The 22,410-nt window shown below is 36.4% G+C and overlaps 1 protein-coding gene across 1 annotated transcript in view; it reads left to right on the forward strand.

The window, feature by feature from the left end:
• Window positions 1-22,410, forward strand: part of cdh2 (cadherin 2, type 1, N-cadherin (neuronal)) — a 130,448-nt gene that overhangs the window by 15,316 nt on the left and 92,722 nt on the right. The gene's annotated exons all lie outside the window — the stretch shown is intronic.

Below are 22,410 nucleotides of genomic sequence, written 5' to 3' on the forward strand. Positions count from 1 at the left end.
GCTTCCACTCATCTTTCACATGGACTCTTCTGATCCTGCCTCTCGCTCACTTCTCTTGCTTTAACCTCTGTCTTTCCTTTTCATTCTTGCTGTTCTTCTTTCATCTCTGTTCCTTTCTGTTATTTTCTTTCTTTTTCTTTGTCTGCCTTGAAGGCTTCTTTATACTGTCTGATTGGGTATAGATGAGAACCTCCACCAACACTGAGGTGTGAGTGACTGACTAATCCTCCTGCATTTGCACGTGTGTGCGCGATCAGCACACTTTTAATTACTACATTATTTTAATGTTGCAAATTGCTTTTACTTCTCATTGTTGATCAGTTTATAGTCTGACAGCTTATAGCCAATTATTGCTTTTACATTATTAAACTATGGGCAGTATACTCCCTGAGTGATGTCAGAAGTTTCTATTCCCGTTTCTAATAAACCTTCTCATATAATAGTTGTGCTGTGAGTGAAAGACAAAGTTCTGTCATTCTGAGGTGAAAGCTGGACAATAGTTGCTGTGGAGGCATTGTGAACTATGGGAAAAAGGCAATGAGAATGGCATGTAATTTAATCCTGTACTTTTCTGACTTGTGAATATCTAAAGCTAAAATTCAAAAAAACATTTTTGGAAACAAAATGAAAACTTTTGAATTAATATAGAAGCTTCATGTATAATAAAACTGAATGTGTATCAGTACCACTAAAGTGATGATGACCAATTCTGGCATGCAAAGAGCTGTATTTCATTTTTTTTTTTTTAAATCTTTTCTGCAGAAAGGTGGCTCTTCACATTAGCTTTTTCCATTCGGGGTATGCAAAGCAAAAAAAAAAAAGACTAGTGTTTGAGTCACAACTTGGGATGAGGATGCTTTTATTTAAAAAAAAAAAAAGTTGACCTTGTAATGCTGCTGTTTGACTGAAACTGAGGCCAGAATTCAAAGTCTGAATTTTGCAGTCTGAGTAGCATATAATGTTCATTTTTTAATAAAGACAGATACTTTCTGATTGTTTATGGCCTCTGTATCACTTCAGGCATTTGTGAGTTTGTCAATGGATTCATTTCTAAGGCAAATAAAGATATTTCATGTTTTCTATTTGATATCAAATTTTATCAAAATATTTTGAAAGCTTTTATATAACAATATCGTAAGAGAGCATTTTATAACTGGATTGTTTTCCCTTTGGTTCATTCCCACTGGGCTCCCAGGATGTAAAACTTGGGGTCTGCACCCCACACAGTGTGTAAAGCAAAAGTCATAGCTAGGTGTGCCAGAAAAGAGAACTCTGTTGACACCAGAGACTACTTGGGCTTCTGATAATCAATGTCTATTGTTGGCAGCTGTCTGGGTCTATTTGAGCCCTCCTACAATTGTATATGTTGTATATGTATATATCAAACGGTTGTTTGCAAGGTTAGCAAACAATTGAAGAGTTAAGTAATGGGAAGGAAAATTAAAACGGTTCAATGTGCCATAAATCAGTATTGACTAAACATAATAAAATCTTGAATTATAATTGCAGTTATCCTACCATTGTCTAAATCTACGTAATACAAGTTAGTCTACACATCACCCTTTCAGTTCCCTTGAACCGATCAGTTAGCTTTAGGTCTGACTTTAAGTCAGTTGTACCAGTCATTGTTTAGGATAACAAAATAACAAATACAAAACTCTAAAGTTAAAATTGCTGAGATCAACCTAAATAATAGCAAATTTGATTCCTATTTTTTGTATTTTATATGGAACAAATGTGTTGGACCACCATTATTTTTTCTTTTTCTTTTCATTCAGTTAAACTGAAGCCAGTTAAGGGCCTTATGACTCAATGCACTATACTGAGAAAAACATCAAGGATTTAAATTTAAGTCGGTCAGCTTAGCATGTATATTAGCTTTTATCTTACATATATTTCTCTTCTGGTTCGTTCTGCTTCCACTTCAAAACCGGTCCCGCCCACACGCAGCTGACCCGGCATTTCTCGATTCCTATTCATCCTCTTCCAAACCATTCCCCACGCTGCCTGCGGCCTCCCATACATCTTGCTATTTTCATTATACTGCGCCGGCTGTTTCCTAAGCCTTTGTTATAAACTGAACAACAGTATCTTTTCTGTCGATGGGTTTTTGTACATCATTATCTCTATTCCGGCATCTGGCAACTGCCTGTTCCTATTGGTCGGTTATTTCTTGACACAAAAGGTTGACGAATGCAATGCACTCTCACTACGATTATAGGGCAGTAGATTTCATTGCACCACATTGGGACAAATTTGGATACGTTGTTCCTGTTGTTCTTTCCAACGCAAGTCGAGTTATCACAAGTCAGGAGTACTATTAATACATGGCAGCATCTGGAGTTTATGGTGGTAAAGCCGAAATTCAAGCTCTTTCTGAAATTCTCCATGCTACCATTGTCATTTATTTCAAACACGACTCCAACATCCCACCTTGCATTTACAATTCTGGAAATACTCTCTTCATTTATATTAACAACAAAGTTCTTGATCTTATATACTGTGAGAAAGTGACCTTCAAGAGTGTAGATACAGTAGTCAGTGACGATCCTAATGACTAACGTACCCACAAAAGTTTTTACACACCCTCACACCAACTAGCATGCCTCCCCATATCCATCATCTGAAGGTAGGTGCTGTAGTTATGCTCCTCCAATAATATGCCATCAAAAGGTCTTTGCAATGGAACAAGACTCATTGTTACCCAAATACATACAGATATTATTGAGTACAAACTAATTGCTATCCAAAATTCTGAAACAATCTTCATTCCCAAAATCTGTCTTCTTCCTTCCGACACCAATCTCCCTTTTAAATTTAAACCCACACAATTCCCACTCAGACTCGCCTTCTCCATGACTATCAACAAGTCCCAAGCACAACTGTTAGCAAAGATTTGCGTTAATCTACAACAACCAGTCTTCAGCCACGGTCAGTTTTACGTGGCTTTTCTAGTTAGATCTTTCGACTCATTATCTGTCGTCTCTACCAAAACACCTATTTACAATTGCGTCTTTCAAGAACTAATAAGTTGTTCTTGATTTCACGGCGGGCATCGGCTAGTTTTACTTAATGTTGTAGTCACAGGCAGTATGTAAAGAAAAGAGCAGAATCAGTTTACCTCTGAAACTGAATGGTTCTTTTCATTCTTGCACACTATGGCTTTAAAAAAAAAAAATTCAGTTGTGTCCACACCTTTTGAATAAGGTTGAGCTCTGCTTTCTATTCTAATTATGGACAGCCAAGTCTGGTTTCAGTTTTTAATGTGCTATAGGTTTTGCAGCCTCATAATGGGATTTTTTACATTACATTATGTTGCTTGAAGTTTTTCACCTCCTAGCTTTAATAGTGGTAATTGAATGTAATGCAATAACCGGGCTGAAGTAACTGGATACATAGTACTATGCTGAATGGCTAGAGGAGAGGTTTTAGTGGAAATTCATATAACTTGCATAGTGTTACTAAATTAGGTAATTCTTCTGTTCTCCACCGAAGTTTTTGATGTTTGCAGTTCCTGGATGATTTTATGTATTGCAAAGCAGGTTGTTTTATAAATAAAGCAGCCCATTTGAAAGCAGGTTTTAGATTTTATTTATCATTGTTAAAAAGTATGGAGTGTGCCTTTAAAAATAGATTTATACATTTTCAGAATACATGCTTCCATGAATTTTCTATTTTTTTTTTTTTTACCTGAATTGTTCTGCTGGGTGCTACCCTTCATTAGGGCACATCAAAGTTAAAAGTAATTTTTAAGCAGAAGTGGGTTGTAAAAATCAGGGATTGTTCAAATCAAGATTGTTGTCATACAGAAAGAAATTCCATTACTTGAATAGATAGTTTCAACCTACTTTTCTAATACTCATCCTGTGTTCCAGTACAGAATCCGGAGTAGGGAAGTCCAAGATAAAACATAGACTGCTACACAGGATAATTCTTTTTATTCTTTGTTTTATTTAAAAATATCTATCAACATCACTCAATGAAGTTCACGGAGTTTGGAAATTATTCAATCAGCCTGCTGTTAACTTAAGAGACTTTTTACCTTTTGCATGTTTTATCAGAGGTTAATAATTCATGCGCTGAGTGCATTTACCCACTAAGACATACATCTCAGCATTTGTAAACATGCATCAAACCATAGAATTAATTTGTATGTTTATTAAGAGCTATGCTTTAGGAAACGGCACATTCAGAAAGTGTTCATACTTCCTCACTTTTTCACATGTTGCTATGTTGCAGCCTTGTGTAAAAACTATTTGAATTTTTTTCCCACCATCAAGCAGCTCTCAGTACCACAGAAAAGACAAAGTGAAAATGGAATTTTAAAATTTTTTACAGAATTATTAAAATTAAAAAAAAAAAAAACTGAAAGAGAACATTGATGCAGGTATTCAGACCATTTACTCAATATCTAGTTGAAGCACTTTTGGCAGAGGTTATGGCCTAGAGGAGTCTTTTTGGGTACGGCGTGACAAGCTGTGCACACCTGGATTTAGAGATTCTTCTGCCCTTCATCTCTGCAGACCCTCTTAAGATCTGTCATGTTGAATGGTGACCATTGGTGGGTAGCTATTTTCAAGTCTCTCCAAACATATTTCAATGGGCCCAAGTCTGGGTGCTGGCTGGACAAGTCAGAGGACATTCCCAGAGTTGTCCCTAGGCTACTCCTGTGTTGTCTTTGTTTTCTGCTTGGGGCCATTGTCTTGTTAGAAGGTGACCCTTCGGCCCAGTCTGATGTCCAGCGCTCTCATGAGCAGTTTTTATTAAGGATATCTCTGTAATCTGTTATCTTCAGCTTTTCCTCAACTAAGTCCCTTCCTCTGAAAAACAACCCTACAGCAAAATGCTGCCAACTCCATGCTTCACCATTGGAATGGCATTGCACAAATGATTAGTAGTGTCTGCTTTCCTCCAAAGAAAACACTTATCAGACCAGAGAATCAACTTCCTCACATTCTGAGAGTCCTTTAGGTGGGTGGATTCCTTTTTTGTGAAATCCAAATGGATCACCTTGTTTCTTTGGGGAGTGCTGCAGTAATGGATGTCCTTCGAGAAGTTTTTCTCTTATCAACGCAGGTTCTCTGGAGCTCAGCCAGAGTCACTATTGCATACTTGGTCATCTCTCTTACATGTCACAGTTTTCTCAGTTTAGCTGTCTGGCCAGCGCAAAAAAGAATTGTGTGTTGCAGACAGCATCCATTTAAGAACAAATCATGGCAAAAGTGCCTTAGAGAGCCTTTAATGCGGTAAGGTTTTTTTGTAGCCTTCTTCAGGTCTGTGCCTTAATACAATCCTGTCTCTAAGCTCTGAAGGCAGTTCCTTCAACCAGATGGCTTATATTTTTGCTCTGATATACATTATAAACTGTGGGACCTTTTACAGATGGATGTGTATCTTCTAGTCATGTGTAATCCCTACGGATGAATTCCAAACAAGGTGTGTAAATGTCTTGATGATGAATAATAGAATGTGATGCACATGAGCTAGATTTCAAGCATCATAGCAAAGGGCCTTAATGCTTATGGCCAGTGTAACTTTTGTTTTTTTTTTCGTAATTTGTAAAAATTCCTAACAGTCTATTTTCAGTTTGACATTCTGGGGAGTAAAGTGTTGCTTGATATGGGGGGAAATTAAATGATTTTAACACAGGGCTGCAACATAACATAATGGTTAGTTAGGTAGTCTGTCGTTTAACTGCCCTTCCAGTCTACTAGAACACTGTTGAGACATCTGGAAGTCGTGCTGGTTTTCTGAACTCCTTCAGTGATGAAGATCTCTTAACTGCATATACCTTCCTCATCTTCTACAGTGGGTCATGTTTTTTAGGAAACAACATGAAAGTTGAAAAGATAAGTATTACTACATTGAAACTATGTGAAGTGGGGCTTTGGTTCCCGTGACCCCTCAAAAACTGATGTTTTTGTTGAGATTACTTAAAATACACTTTTCTGCATAGAATTGTTTAGAACTAAACACGATTTTAGATGATATTCTCTTTTCATAACACAATAGCCATGAAATAACTGTTTGAATGCAGTACACAAAAAAAATTCACACTAGTCATTTACTAGGATTTATTTAACATGTTTATTTTCTCTCTCAGCTGCGTCACTGACTTTACAAGCTCGGGCCTAGCACCCAAAGAACTTCCACTCTGCTTCGGGGGCTTAATTCCAACACAACTTGAATATTTTCATTGTTTAGCCTAAAATATCAACAGATGCACTGGGAAGTCTACTGTACATCAGTAGGGTGAACATTACGGGTGAAGCACCTAGTAGTATACTACTTTCTCCCCAAAATTGTGCAGATCGTGCCTCATTGTTTTCCTCTACTGCACATATCCGAGAATCCCGATTATAAATAAAACCTCACAAATACCTCAAGTTGCAGAAGTTAAACGTGTGAATGTTGAAGTTTGATTGTATTCAAACATGCCTTTGTTGTCTCCTTCATTGTTTCCTGTTATATCATATGGGCCTCACTTTTCAACTGAGATAGCCTTGAATGGATCACAAAAGATTTATGAAAGAACCAATTTATATCAAGTTGGGCATGTAGGAAAAAAAAATGTACCATCACTGTTGCAAAAGAATAGGTAAGAAAATTTTTTGAACAGGGCAACAGGGTCCTTAAAACACTCTGCACTCAACTGGTGGGTAGAAACGAAAATACTCCAGGCAAAAGTGAACCTCACACTTCGATTTCCTTGATCAAACAAGGCACTCTTGAATTATGAACAATGATGGCATGAAAGAAAGTGGGACCTGAAAAGCCAAAATTTAAGATGTCTAGGAGTATGGGGGTGTGAATGTTGCAAGGTTCATCCAGACCAAACTTGTGTTATTACACTTATTCTTCTTTATTGCTGTGAAGATTTTGGAGCCTATTCCAGCAGCATTTGGAGGAAGGCAGAAACCTGCCTTGGGCTCGACACTAGACCATTGCTGGGATCAGTCATTTGCACACAGAACTGCATTTACATGGATTCCCTTTTAAAATCATCTGTTAACCTAAAACGGAAGTCTTTGGGAATGTGGGAGAAATTTTAATTCATCGAGGAGGACTTACAGACTCCACAAATGACGATTGGGTAAGGGATGCACACCTGGGACTCTGGATCTGTGAAATAGCAGTACAATCACTGTGATTCTGGGCCATCCTTTGAAAGTGCTTTTAATTTTTATTATTTTTAAAAATGTTTTAAGCAAAAGTGCCAATTTTTTAATGCTGTCTAGTGAGGTTTTATGTAATTTAACTTGTCCATGTCTGAGATAGCTGTTGCTTTTAAGTCCTCACAAGATTTTTAAGGGTGTTTTATTATTATTTTAATAGTTCTTGGAATCCTTAACTGTACAAATAGCAAAGTCCGGTGTAATCAGCAGCCTATACTTCATTATAACATTGTAATGGCTGAAATAAATGTTTTACTAGCTCACCACTCAAAACAAAATGTTAGTTGACCTGTAGACTCAGACAGTACTTATTTATATAGTATAGAGTTTCAGACAGCTGCCAGGCACACTTTGTCAGTTCAAAGAAAGCAGTACAAGGATAAATGGTAAATGTTGAAGTATTTAGCAGCTGCACTTCTGTGTACTTTTTTTTTTATTTTTATTTTTTTATAGCGAGCTGAACTTCAGTTGTCTATCCACATAAATGAAAGAAAAATGTTTTATTTAGCGTAATTTTGCTGCCGCTGGATGTTAGAAATGTCTAGTGTTAAACAAAAAATAACACTTGATATGACAAGCATTTTTATAATTTAATGGTCATGTTGGGTTTTTTTCCAGCTTTGTACAGTGGGTTAGTAGCAGTGATTGAACCATGTCAGTGAGTAACCGCTATCTTGGGCCTTGCAAAATAATAAATTATATCGCCTCTTACACCAGTGACTCTTTAATATTTTGGCATACCCCTTTTATGGCCCTGCTTGTTCCATAGTTCAGTCAACAAAGGTGAGTCATCCTAAGTTTTTCTGTACCTCATTTGTAATTTTATACCAGTATTTAAATATTTATTCAACCATTCAGACATAGTTACATTATAACATAGTTACATTATACCATTCTTGCAGAGGTCATCATTTTTAATTGAGATCTGTACTGCTGAAAATTCTCTGGCTCATGCATAATCCTTGAAGCTCAGCTCATGGAAATTGCTAAGAAATTTTATTTTTATATTGTCAAAGTATTGTTCTTTCTTGATTTTTACAAAATGAGCATTAGTTTTTTGTTTTTGGCATTAAATTTTTTTCTTACTGTTTGAGTTCTATGAGCAGCTGCAAAAGGGCAACTATTTGACATAAATGAACATATGGGCAGAACAGTTGCTTTTTAAAAAAATATGCAATCATTCTGTATTCAAGAAGCTAGGATTGTCTTGTACACTATGCTACTATATTTTGTTCTTGTGAGTTGTAGTGTTGGAGTAGAAATAGTCTTGTTTGGATTCAGTTTAATAACTGAATGCAACTAAAATTATAAGCTTGAGTTGTTAGTTAAATTAGTGGGTTTATTTTATTATGTTTTCAAGTTTTAGAAGTGTTTTTTATCTTTGTGTTCCAGACTTTTTGTGTTTTAAGTGGCTTATATCTTTAATCATGAAATAAGCATTCCAGTAAAACCTTTATTTTCACAACATGCCCCTTGAAGACCTTGTATTACAGACAGCTATTAAATGATTTTCTTTTTCTATTTGGCAACACATAGACAGTCAAAAATGTTTCAGATATTTGATTCTTTTGATGGATTTTGAAGTGGCATCATGTTGTGTGTTTTTTTTTTTTCTTTGACATTAAGTGTAAAAAGTTCAGAGTTTGGAAATTATTGTATATGATATATCGTGAAAATATTTTATAGATTAATGAAATTGGGGTGGTGCGGTGGGTAGCGCTGCTGCCTCACAGTTGGGGTGTGGTGGGTAGCGCTGCTACCTCACAGTTAGGAGACCCGGGTTTACTTCCAGGGTTCTCCTTGCGTGGAGTTTGCATGTTCTCCCCGTGTCTGTGTGGGTTTCCTCCCACAGTCAAATTGGCGATTCCAAATTGTCCCTAGTGTGTGCTGTGTGTGTGTGTGTGTGCACGCGCCGTGCCTGGGGTTTGTTGGCTGGGATTGGCTCCAGCAGACCCCCGTGACTGTGTAGTTAGGATATAGCGGGTTGGATAATGGAAGAATGGATGGATTAATGAAATTTACTTTTTGTTATAAGTGATAGCTATGCAAATCTGCCAGTCATAAAATAGGTTTAGAAGTGAGAACTTGATTTGATTTCTTTTTTTTTTTATTCTTGTCGATTTAGGGCAAGTTTGATTTTACAAATTAAGGTTAATTCACTGAGCTATGCTAAAAGGAAGTTGATTTTTATATGAATTAACTGTAGAATTCCAACACGGATGTTAGTACTTCTTATAAGCCACTGGATTTTTTTAATGCTTTCTCTAACCAAATTTTGTTAAATTTATTCTAACACTGTTCTTTGCTAACACCAGCATGCTAACTCTGTAGGAATTTCTTACATTGGTGCTTGTGACGGTCAATCTGCCAGAATTGCACTAAGGATAGCATTTATGCCTTCCTCCCTCATTTGGAGCAACTTGTTGAATTTTTCAGCCACTTACTACCAAGAGACATTGTGAACAATAGAGGCCACAGCAAAGCACAGTTTATTTTTGGTTCAGTTAATGTTCAGTAAAGCCACATAGCATAGCATTGACATACAACAGGGTCTGTGAGACATGAATTTCTAGAGTGGGTGCAATTTGATGGAATAATCTCAGCTGTAATAAGACAGAAAGCAGATGCTCTGGATGCCTTTCATGTTCAAGTGGTAAATCTTATTCTACCCAAACATGTACTACAAATAGATGACAAATAAGTTGATTGCACTAGCTAGTTTTAACATATTTTATTTAAAATTATCTTTGAATTTTTTAGGGTCTTAATTATGAAAAAAAATAAACCTGAAAGAGAATTTGATGTCATTCAAATATTGTATATGGTGTATTTCATGTTTATGATAGGTATTATGCCTTATTCTGTTTGCCTTTACTTTATTCAACCTCTTTTATCCCCAACCTCTTGCTTTCTAGCTTTTAGTGGTTAGTTGGTTTGTGAAGATGTAGTGGCTTTTGAAATAATTGAAAGTCAGTTTTGGGGAAAGGTGGAAGTAAAAGAACGGTGATATCTTTTCATACATGTGGTACAGTTACTCTTCATCTGTTAGCCAACAGCTGCAAAGTCCACCATACATAACGTGGTACTACAGATACGACTTATGATAATTGGTAACCTATTTTAAGATCTATTTAATTGACTTAAGTCTTGCATTTAACTTTTTACAAAAGTACTATAATTAAAGTGTATTTTGTCCATACAAGGAAGAGCATACTTAAGATTACTGGGCCAGTAATGCTAAAACAAAAGTGTAATTTCTGCTTGAAAATGAAGAGGAAGAATAAAACAAATCTTTACCATTAGTATTAAGATGAACATTGTTTGTACTTGGGCAGGTATCAATTTGGTGCACTATTTTAATCCCACTCCTCTAAATAATGAATAGTAGTAATTTGCTTGGTTGTTGTGGCAGTGCAGACTATCTTTCTTGGTCATACATATAGTTATTTTTTGGTATTTGGAGCACTGTATTTTTAAACAGTTTCAGGACCAACACCTCAGTTTTTCAGTTTTTATGGAAATGCATGCAGTTTAATATCTTAATGTTTCATGAAATCAAGGGATAGAACAAATAATGGCAAAAAATAAGTCAAGGAATCATTAAGTGTACAAAATTTTGTTCACATTTTTGATTCATCAAATTAGCCACCTTTTGCTGATAAAGAGGCCAAACTGTGGTAACCCTTTTGATTCAGAATGCAAGTCACCAGCTCTGCCTCCAGCAATAGAACCCCATACCATCACACTTTCACCTACATGTTTGACAGTTGACGTGACACAGAGTGACCATTCTTTCACCAACTTTACAGCATACAAACATCCTGCATGATGAACTGAAGATTTCAAATTTTGATTCATTGGTCCAGACTTTTTTCTAGTCTGCAGTAGTTTACAAGCCGGTATTTCATGTTCTATTTTGTCCTTTTAAGGAACAATTTTTTTCTCCACTCACCCTGTCAAACCTGCAGCACAAAGTGTAATCTTCACAGCAGAAACTGAGACTTGCTTTTTTTGACCATTATTAAGATGTGCTTGATGCTGTTGTGCTGTGAGGTGCCTATTACACAAGCTGGTGACCCTCAGAAACTTGTTTTCTGATTGGGTTGTGACTTTGGGTCTTTGTAATATTTTGAATTTTATTTTTTCAGTTTTTGCTAACTTAATTCTTAAATAAATTGAAACCCAAGTTTGTTGATTACCTTTTCACCATTTTCTGTCGTTCATTGTGTTTGAAATTGAAGAAAAACTGAGGTATTATTAAACATGGAAACCATTAATAAATGGAAGAAACTGAAGAATTAATTTTAAATACAGCAAAATACCTTTAAAATCACTATTCATTGTATGTGCATTTTTACCATAGTAGTAATAAATCGGAGCTTGTGAGCAGTATTTCTCATTTCCCCACAGTAATACTTTCCAACTAGGACATTGTTCTGGATTTTATTGAATGTTACCCTATCTGATTCTTTATATATAACTCAAAATGCTTGTAAACCTTTACTGTACGAGAAAAAAACATTTTTATGATGAAAATGTGTTGTTTCCATTTCATATTGGCACAGTTTTGCCTGAAAATGTGTCCTGCCAAAAGGGTGCACTTTAGTTCTTACATAATGACACGATCCTTTCCCCTGTCCCACTTCTTTGTATTTAATGACAATTATTTTTCCATAATCTTTTTTTTAATTTTTTGTATGAGTTCAGTTGTGCACCTTCCCATTATACTCCTATCTTTTGGGCTTAAAGCTACATCATTACTGTCTTTCTTCATTTTGATGAGCTAGACAAGTAAAATACTAAACTTGACAGTGTAATGTCTCTTACTTAGCATTTTCTATAACTAGCAACTGCCAACCTTTAAAAATTTTTCTATCTAGGTATCCATATGCGTTATTCAGAGGTTTACCAAATACTTCCTTGTTTTTATTTACATTATCAAATGTTTGTGAACTGTTTAAAATTTGATGAAAGTTTGCCAGCAGCACATTCCTGGTCATTTACAAGTAGGTGACGCCCTGTATGGGTTTGATTTCACTTCATGCTCTTGCTACTACATACAGTGGGATGCAAAAGTTTGGGCAACCTTGTTAATAGTCATTATTTTCCTGTATAAATCGTTGGTTGTTACGATAAAAAATGTCAGTTAAATATATCATATAGGGGAGACACACAGTGATATTTGAGAAGTGAAATGAAGTTTATTGGATTTACAGAAAGTGTGCAATAACTGTTCAAACAAAATCAGGCAGGTGCATAAATTTGGGCACCGTTGTCATTTTATTGATTCCAAAACTTTTAGAACTAATTATTGGAACTCAAATTGGCTTGGTAAGCTCAGTGACCTCTGACCTACATACACAGGTGAATCCTATAATGAGAAAGAGTATTTAAGGGGGTCAATTGTAAGTTTCCCTCCTCCTTTAATTTTCTCTGAAGAGTAGCAACATGGGGGTCACAAAACAACTCTCAAATGACCTGAAGGCAAAGATTGCTCACCATCATGGTTTAGGGGAAAGGACACAGAAAGCTGTCCCAGAGATTTAAGCTGTCTGTTTCCGCAGTTAGGAACATATTGAGGAAATGGAAGACCACAGGCTCAGTTCAAGTTAAGGCTTGAAGTGGCAGACCAAGAAAGATTTCGGATAGACAGAAGCGACGAATGGTGAGAACAGTCAGAGTCAACCCACAGACCAGCACGAAGACCTACAACATCATCTTGCAGCAGATGGAGTCACTGTGCATCGCTCAGCCATTCGGGCACTTTACACAAGGAGATGCTGTATGATGCAGAGAGTGATGCAGAGGAAGGAGATGCTTTTCTCCCCCCACAGCACAAACAGAGCCGCTTGAGGTATGCTCAAGCACATTTGGACAAGCCAGCTTCATTTTGGAATAAGGTGCTGTGGACTGATGAAACTAAAATTGAGTTATTTGGGCATAACAAGGGGCATTATGCATGGAGGAAAAAGAACACAGCATTCCAAGAAAAACACCTGCTACCTGCAGTAAAATATGGTGCTGGTTCCATCATGCTGTGTGGCCAGTGCAGGGACTGGGAATCTTGTCAAAGTTGAGGGACACATGGATTCCACTCGGTATCAGCAGAATCTGGAGACCAATGTCCAGGAATCAGTGACAAAGCTGAAGCTGCGCCGGGGCTGGATCTTTCAACAAGACGACCCGAAGCACTGCTCAAAATCCACTAAGGCATTCATGCAGAGGAACAAGTACAACGTTCTGGAATGGCCATCTCAGTCCCCAGACCTGAATATAATTGAAAATCTGTGGTGTGAGTTAAAGAGAGCTGTCCATGCTCGGAAGCCATCAAACCTGAATAAACTACAGATGTTTTGTAAAGAGGAATGGTCCAAAATACCTTCAACCACAATCCAGACTCTCATTGGAACCTACAGGAAGCGTTTAGAGGCTGTCATTTCTGCAAAAGGCGGATCTACTAAATACTGATTTCATTTCTTTTTTTTAGTGGTGCCCAAATTTTATGTACCTGCCTGATTTTGTTTAAACAATTATTGCACACTTTCCGTAAATCCAATAAACTTCATTTCACTTCTCAAATATCACTGTGTGTGTCTCCTATATGATATATTTAACTAACATTTTTTATCGTAACAACCAACGATTTATACAGGAAAATAATGACTATTAACAAGGTTGCCCAAACTTTTGCATCCCACTGTAATATTTATCTCACCCTCGCCTAAAATGACCTGCTGTAGTGTACAGGGCAGGTTATTGTGTGGAGATATGCTTTCTATCTCCGTTTTCTTTTCTTCACAGTCCATACAGCATAGCTTTTGAAGCATGTGTGGAAAATGTAGACATCTATGTATACTTTCATCTCCTATAATAAGGGCATATAGCATTTAGGCAGCTTTCATATTAGATATGTTAATAGCAGTAAAAATAGATAATTTTGCTCTCAGTTAATTGCTTCATTACATACTATTTTCATCACTTCATTGACCAAGAGTAATGCTGAAATATGTCAGAGATGGAAGATATAAATTATTGTGTAGAGTTGAAGTCTGAATACGAAGTGTTGGAGTCGTTTCAGCTTCATACCTGGATAGAAGTCTGTCCATTGCAAGATCTGTAAAACCAAGCTCATGAAGTATGGGACCTCAGTCATGATGTTGGAGCACCTGGGAATAAAATACAGTTGGAGTAATGGTGATCCCTGTCTCACTCACTCTTGGCATAATCCAGCCACAGAGTCGGTGTCAGCTTTTTCCTTGTCTTCCGGCAACTCAAAATCCTTATCTTGACAGTTCAGAATTCGGACCATCAATAATATCCAATACTTTTACAAAATATTTCTTTTTGGTGATGGCTGGTATTTGATGCCCTGCTGCAAGTATATTTCAGCCTTCTACCCCTTGAGGTTGACTTTTTGGTGACTATAGCTTTAACACTAGAAAAAACTCGTAGATCCGGTCCACCTTAAATCCATTCGCACCTCTCCACCAGCGTAATTTGTCCTGTAAATGTGCCAGTAAAGACAAGCACCAAGCAGCTGGCATCCCCCCACTGACTTAGAACGTGTATGAACTTCTCCCAGCTCATGCCTTGATTGATTATCTGGGAGTGAAGTGGAGTTTTAGAGGGGAAATAATAGATTATTTGGAACACACGCATTTCATGTGTGTTCCATTTCTACAATAATCTGTGTAAATATATTTTTTAAACAAACATTTTTCCTATTTTAGTAGTATATGACAAAATGTAGGCATAAACTGTGTAATTTATGAAGCCTAAAGTCCAAAGATGAAATAATTACTTTCACAAAAGGTTCAAGGAAAAAACAACCGCTTCCGTGGTGTAGCGGTAAAATTTGTTGACTTGTAATCAAGGGGCCACCAGTTCAGTCCCTACTGTCTCCTATACTTGCTGTTTTCAGTAGTGAGTTGCTCTTATTGTTAATATTATACAGTACACACATACACTTGATTTGCATCTGTAACACACGGTGTACATTTATAGGACTTGTAAAAGTTACCCTTTTTTTTTTTTTCACTTTTATTCTCTCTAAATCACGATCATGATGCATATTACCGCCCCCCAACCCAGGGATTGGACGCTGTTAGTTTTTATTTGAAACTGGGAATAACTGGAGATGTGAGTGATGTTTTGAGACCATGGAACTGGACATTCTCTCATCTGGAGGGATTAAAGCTGACACACTGACGCTTGCGAATCTGCCTTCTTCATATCTCACCATCGCTTGATTTTTTTAAAAATTTTTTATTCAGTTTTGAGTGTTCCTGCTCATGCAGATGCATCCGTAGGCTTTAAGGGCATTTAAAGAAACATTGCATCATTATGATCCACTCATAACTAGTTCAGTTCCACCTTTCAATTTCACTTGAATTTCCACCATGTTCGGCGGAGATCCTCAGCATTTTCTTGATTTTGGTGAAATTTCTCATGGTGAAGCAACTCTGTGGGGTTCACTGATTACTGTTAGTATATTGGCCAAACTTTACATCTTCAGCAATATGTAGTGTATAGTCTTGGTTCACAAGTATAACTGAAGTCAAGATACTATGTGAGGTCCAGGAACATGTCGTGTTAGCTAGAACAAAAATGTGTAAATGAGACCAGCAGTTACTACAAAATTAGGATATTCAAAAGACTATTGGAAGGTGAAGAACAGTTTTATTAAAAAGCTGCCCAAGAACCTTTTTCCACCCACCAGGATTAGCTCACATGGAACAGTTTTCAAATTAGTCTGGTGCCAAGTAGCACACTGGGGACTTTAAATCACTGCTTAAAAAATAACAATAAAAGCAAGGAGGAGAATGTAAAACAAGCTGAGCTGTTTGGATCTAAACAATATACCCCTTGTTAGCCATTTTTATCTCACTATGAAGTTGTACATGTTGTAGCTATTTTATAAACCTCCAAACAAATATAGTAAATAGACATTGAGTACATTTCCAATTATTCTTATCGTGAAATTTACAAGTTTGAACTCTACAGTGAGTAAAGTGTATAAACTTTTGTTTTCAAGCACAACCCTGCCGTGTATCATTTCAGGTCAAATTTAAATATGATTGTACAGATGATTAAAACTTGTCAGGTATAGATGAGTGCAAAACACTGCTTTAAAGCTGAAATGCATTTTTGAAAGGTTGTAATTGTGGGTAGCGGACATTTCTCTTCAATGTGCATTTATTTAAAATTAAATTAGGATTTAAAGTCAAATGCCATGAATTTCTGCATTTTTCTTCATAGGTTTATTTTTATTAAAATCCAAGCTGAAGAGCCATGTTTTCTCCAAGGCATTTTAAAAATGACTGTGTCAAATACCCTTTTTCATCCGTTTGCACTTTGACATGCTTCCTGAACCTTTCAATGTGATGGCTTTTAGCTAGTCTTGAATTATGATTTAGATCTTTTTAGTTCATGTACATGATTCTCAATATATTTGATTACAGAAATGCCGACATGTCCTTCTGAATTGTTATGTCAAAATATGTGAAATACTGCAGGACTCATTATGGTTCCAACCCCCGCCCTTGCCTTCAACAGGATAGGTTAAAGGGCAAAACTTTTAAACAAACCTTTTTCTGTGTGTATCCTTTTTTTTGTTAAAGTAGATGGTTAGTCAGTTAAAAATCTCTAATGTGTGTTTGCCTTCCCATCCCATGCTTACTATGTTTTAACTTTGTATCTTCATTGGGAATATTTTATATATGGGGATCATAAATGTGTAATACCTTTGTAATCCATGTGGTTTTTATTGTATGAATAAAGCATAGTCTAGAATGAATTATGCTGTGAAGTCTTTCATATGCTACATTTTTGTGTAGAAGAACTAAAGTGCATTGCTGTTCAGTGTGAGTTGGCCATTGCGGATTGATTTGACATGGTTTGGTTTGACACTGTTGTGTTGATAATGAAAGGGGCAAAGAGGTAATTGTGTGCAGGCCCCCTGGCCCTTTGGAAAAGCTGTTAAAATGAAGCTTGTCAGAATGGTTGTCTTGCCTAAAATAATCCCCACTTTGATTGATGGGGCTATAAACTCTTGCATTCTGAAAGCCAAGCAGCCTCATTTGCAAGATCATGGAATTGTTTAGGGTGTGTATATATATATATATATATATATATATATATATATATATATATATATATATATATATATATATAGAGATATATATATATATATATATATATATAGATATATATATATATATATATATCTATATATATCTATATCTATCACCCTGTAAATGCCTAAAAAAGTTACTTAATGTTGAATTTTTTTCCACTTAACCACCTACCTAAATTATTTATTGCTTAAATTGTATAATTGCTTTGTAGTAGAACCTTGGTGTATTTGTAGAAGGAGCTATATAAATACTAATTGATTCACAGTGTGCCTGCAGAATAAACTGAAATCAGTTTGCACTACATGTTTGCTCTTTTGGTTTTGTAATTGATGTTGCAGTACAATATTTGTAATTTGATTTATCAGTCCATTTTTCCACTGTTCTTCAGGATACAATGTAAACTTGAACAGAAAAGTAAGTTTTACTTCACATTAAATGTGTATTCATTGCATTCCGTTATATTTACATTTTACACAGCGTCCAAACTTTTTTGGAATTGGGGTTATGTAATGTTTCTTGGTAATCCTACTGGTTCAGAAAAAAAAAAACAATCATCCTCTTCTCTACCTTGAGATGCCATCATGCTAACTTTTTAAAGATTGCTTCAGATTTTAAAGCATGATGTCCTCTGTATTTACTGTGCTGAATTTAAACCTGCTAGATGTCTAAAAAAAAAAAGGTCATACTGTGAAACATTAATGAAACCGACGAAGAGGTCGTTTTTGGGGAGACTGTGCTGAAGTTCACGTTGAGTTGTTCCTTGGAAACCAGGGATAGAGATGAATTATACTGTACAAGTTAGTGCTCTAACAGCAGCATTTGTTATTTATAGTTGATGGAAGATCAAAAGTTTTCTCTTTTTGTTTTTAATTAAGATACTATTTCTGAAAGGAAATAAATTAAATGTTAACACAGTCTATTTTGTCCAGTCATCAAATTAACGAATGTGCACAACATTGTACAAGGCTAAAAATGAGACACATCTCCTGTTGTATCAAGAGTCTCTGTTCAGGCCCTTAGGTTTGGTGTCACCAGTGTAAAATAAAGGGTAAAGTGTAGAAAAAATCCTAAGAATGCAACAGTACTGAATTTTTTTAAACCCCCAAAACTATGGAGACAATTTACTCTAAAACATGGTATTAGAGTTGAGCATAGGAATAAATCTTTTTCTTCAGTCTTGCTTTTCAGCTTCACAAATCAATTGTATTTGTACGTTGAAATTTTTTTGGAGACTTGATCCTTCGAAGAGGATTGCCATAAAGAAAACGCAAATGTTTGGGGTCTGTTTCTCTCTCTGCATGTTATCTGTGTCCATCACAGCTGTCACTTCCTCCTCTTAATGCTTTTGATGAAGCCCAAGTTGGCCATTGCTATAAATCAGTGTACTTGGTCTGGAGAGTTGCTTTGTTGACCTATTTAATTACAGTCATCAACTTGCTGTACATTTGTAAACACTTTTGCTGTTTATACCAGTCCAGAAAAGTAGAAGAGTAAGAAATTTCAAGTTTTTCATAAAAAGAGATGTAACATGTATTTGAGTATATCTTTTATAGGGGTAGGGTTAATTTGTATTACTTTATGATGAATTAGCTGGAAAATGGTGTCCTTCCAAATTAGACAAAGGATGAAAACTAACACAGTAGTCTATGTAATTTTGTTTCTTGTATTGTTTTTCATTCTATTTGTGTTCAGTATGTGCAAACTGATATAGCAGAAAAGGCTGCATTAAGTTTCACTGTCCGTCTAGGTTGCATTTTATGCATCTGAGAACATGGGATCTACCATTAAGTGGCAGGACTTCTGCCTTTCATGAGTGTCACAGTCATGCTGTTGTTTTCCATTGTATTGGCCCTCTGAAGAATATAACAATGTGGATAACCTTTGTAACCCTCCCCACCTCCCACTGTATGTAAAGTAATTTGCCTCACAAAAGAGTAATGTATTATGCGTAGTTTAGGAGGTGGGTAAAGTTCGATGTCTACAACCCATGTGAAATGACTCAAAGGCACTCAAATCTTAAGTCTTTTAATTAGAATATACTTGTTTTCCTTAAGTGTATTCAGGCTTAAGAAAAAGAGAAATGAAAACTGGGAACGAACAAGAGCTTTGGTTGCCTTCTGACAACTTGATACTTTTTTGTGTAAGGAGCAGTACTGCGATGTGTAGATATTGAGTTTCAGCTAGAATGCCCTTCCCAGACTCTTTATACCTGCTAGGAAGTTTCAACATCAAAGGTTTATGCTTTCAATGGTTGCTGATATTCTATAAGCTATGCTTGGTGTGTCTGCATGACTGTAAATATTTAAAAGCACAGCCAATTTTATTTTACATATGTTAAAAGTTGAAAATTCCTTTGCATATCCCTATGAGAAAATGTTGTTTTGGATGCTTACGCTATAAAATACATTATTTATAACTTCATGCATAATGTGTTTCTTCAAAAAGGTAAGTACTCTTCATATACACTTTTGATGACCCCAGAATTGCTGCAAGTGAGGCATTTTACTTGGCATTTATTGCTGAGAAATTACATTTTTGGTTTATTTTTTTAAACGTTGCTTTCCTATTTTACTACGGTGTTTTGTACTAATCGAGGAAATAGATTCAAAATGGAATGATTCAGATTCATAAAGACCGGGAAATTGCAATGTTACTGTAATAAACAACATTCTGCTTACACCAGATCAGTGTATTTGTAGATGGAGCCTATCATTTTAACATTGGGTACAAGGCAGGAAACAGCCCTGGACCAGGGGCACTAATCTATTGAAGGCCCAATCACACTAATATTTGCATGTTTTGGGTGGTGTAGTAGGAAAACTGGCATATCTGGAGGCAAACCCTGACAGCTAGTCACTGGAAGTGGTTCCGGTCCAGAATTGTAGTGGATTTTATTTATTATTTCATATTTCTCAAAAATATATTAAAAATGTTATCTATTTTAATAAGCATGAAGCTTAGTCCAATGAAGTATTTTTGTATTTCATAAAATTCTGCTATCCATCTCTACATTATCAAATACTTAATATTTATTTAGTCTCTGGGCAGGAACAACCACTTGACTGCCTAATACAGGTACACTCCTAATTATGCCCACATCTCTCATAGGATATGTTTTTAGGATATACGAGGAAAATGAGTACAGTCCTTAAAGATCTGAGGACGATTGCAAACTCCACACTGTTTACTGATCTAATTAAATCCCAGGATTTGGGAGTTATGAGGACATAGCGTTCACCCCCATTCTGCGGTAAAATATCTAAAATGTTTTAAGCTGGAATTTCATAATTTAAACTGTGAATCTGAGAAGTTTTTATTCTCAGTTGTTTTACACTTCTGAAAGATACTGAAAAGAGAACTTTGGAATATTTTAAATCTTGTCAGCATGCATCCACAGATGAAATGTTAAATTGTCCAACATCTTTAAAATCTCAAATTCGTCTTCAAGTTAAAAAAAGATGGAAATGGTAGGGTTTTAACTTGTTTCTGATTAAGATTTAATGGCAGAGCTGAATATCTTGGTAGATATTTGGGAACTCTACAATCAAAAATGTAGAAATACAGTTTGTGAAGATGTCACAAAATCTTTCTTTTCACATCATCTAGAGTAATGGTAGGCAAATGGGAATGTATGTAGTAAATGTAGATTTATGTAAACCTGACAGTAGGCTGTAATTTCATTTACACAGACATAATTAAATATCCCTCATACCCACCTTTCAAATCGAATTGAGCTTATAGGAGTAGTTTTTGGTTTTTTTTTTTTTTCCTTCTTGAGCATTTTTTAGTTTCCATGGGCCTCATGTATAAACTGCGTACACACATACGCCCCTTTCCACGCACACTTTAAGATTTATAAAACCTAAACTTTACGTAACGCCACATACATTTACACGGCAGCCTCAGACTGTGTGTAAGCACGTTTCTGCCCAGTTTTGCAAACTGGCGGCACCCAATGACAAAGCAGTGCTTCTGTTTTATGTTGGTTCCCTTTCTTTTGCATATTCGCATTCCATGATGAGGGCATTATCAAGTACACCGAAGTTAATTGCATATCTTTTTCAAATTTAAGGCACGCGATTATAATCATTCTGTAAAAATTTAATGGTGCGTGGAATGGCTAAACTATTCCAAATACCATAGCTGCTTTAGCGTTGTTAGAAGACGGAAGAATTACAAAACAGCATGTATTTATAGTTGATGATGACTAGCTTTTAAGCTGATTTCGATTTCCAAGTGTTATCCTCTTGGAGCTGTGTGCTGAACTGGAGCCTTGTGTGTGTTGTAGTCTTGTGTACTTGTGCTCTACCTAGCCACTGTCGGGTTTTTAGCCACAGGAGCTTTTCGATTGTGAACTTGCAGACCAAATCAGGTATTTCACAAACATCACCAAGTCACAGTATGCCAGCAGTATAGGATGGAAGCATCAAAGTGCAATTCGCAGCAATGTCTGGTTTTCCAGTTGTAACCTGAGTGGTCAACTGCAAGCACATTGCTATTGCAGTAGTGTTGGACAAGTTGCATCAGCCAGAGAGAGATGAATCACCAAAAGAATGAGCTGGCATTCTGTCATCTATAGCTGGAGAGCCTATAAAACTGGCAACTCTGCACAGTCACAGGTGCTTTTTCCAACTAGTATAGCAAAAGGCAAGCAGTCCTTTTAAGGATAGTGAGTCAAGGTTAATCTCCTTAGAGTTAAACCCAAACAACACTGCTAAAAGCATTAGTTCTGAGCATCACTTGGGCAATTGTATAGATGCTTCTCGTGTAAGCATTGGACCCGAGGATTACTTGGGCTACAAAAGTGCCAACAGCATTCTTGCTGAATGTTGCTTGCGTAATAATGTAGGCATGTCTCGTGCAAGCGACAGGCCCAAGTGTTACCCAGGCAGCCTTGCAGACACGTCTTCCCCTACCCCCATAATGGCGTCCCGTAAGAAAAATGTTTCAGCAGTACAGATGTTGCACACTCTTGACGGTGATACGTCAGTGATGACAAAGTGAATCTGTCTTCAGGCAGTGAAATTGAAACACAGTGAAATCAAAGGTGATTCTGATGAATCTGAAAGTGACGTTCATGTCAATCACACTTGCAGTGT

The sequence above is a fragment of the Polypterus senegalus genome, chromosome 5 (genome assembly GCF_016835505.1).
Source record: "Polypterus senegalus isolate Bchr_013 chromosome 5, ASM1683550v1, whole genome shotgun sequence".
Taxonomy (NCBI): Eukaryota; Metazoa; Chordata; class Cladistia; order Polypteriformes; family Polypteridae; genus Polypterus; species Polypterus senegalus.